Source organism: Anneissia japonica, unplaced genomic scaffold (assembly GCF_011630105.1).
Source record: "Anneissia japonica isolate Jap-2015-1 unplaced genomic scaffold, ASM1163010v1 scaffold211074_len729_cov118, whole genome shotgun sequence".
NCBI classification, from domain to species: Eukaryota; Metazoa; Echinodermata; class Crinoidea; order Comatulida; family Comatulidae; genus Anneissia; species Anneissia japonica.
The window spans coordinates 1-729 of NW_022715757.1; the positions used below are offsets into that span (position 1 = coordinate 1).

The 729-nt window shown below is 42.9% G+C and overlaps 1 non-coding gene across 1 annotated transcript; it reads right to left on the reverse strand.

Annotated features, from left to right (window-relative positions):
- Nucleotides 1-108: 108 nt before the first annotated feature.
- On the reverse strand, nucleotides 109-227 carry LOC117109325. The gene has a single exon (XR_004445502.1). It is a non-coding gene; the product is annotated as a 5S ribosomal RNA (ribosomal RNA).
- Nucleotides 228-729: the final 502 nt, after the last annotated feature.

Here is a 729-nt window from a genome sequence, read left to right on the forward strand (position 1 = left end):
TACCGTACATAATGAAACTGTTAAGAGAAAAAAAAAGAAAGAAAAAGAAAAACATCTTTAACGAACAATAAGTAAACATCAATCCATTTGGGGGAAGAAAATGTAAAAAGTCTACAGCACCCGGTATTCCCAGGCGGTCACCCATCCAAGTACTAACCGGGCCCGACGTTGCTTAACTTCGGTGATCGGACGAGAACCAGTGTTTTCAACGTAGTATGGCCGTAGACATGTGAGTGGTATTTACACTCATAGTTAATCTCGGCATATAGCATAATTATCCAATCCTGAAGCTCTGTGATTCATGACGTTTCATATCAACGCGCGCTTGTCTGGTGGGGATTTCCTCCAACTCCCCTGACCACTCTGCTGCGCGAGTACATTTTTTACAAACACCGCTGTTGAACAATAAACCAACCATTTTACTACGGCACTAACTAGGATGCTTTAGACAGAAGAAGACTGCCGTTTTGTTCAAACGACCCTCGAACCGGCCTAACACCAACGAATTAATTGCGTATTGTTGATATGAACATATAGTACCTGTATGATTTTTAAGGTATGAGAGTGCAATTTCCGGGCACTTAGAGGTCCATATTCTCAAAATGTTTGCACCTCAACCCCAACTATGTGGCCCGAGGTCGTGTGGACTCTCACGCACCCCTACTTTAGAATTTGGAAAAAAAATGTAAAATTGTCTACAGCACCCGGTATTCCCAGGCGGTCACCCAT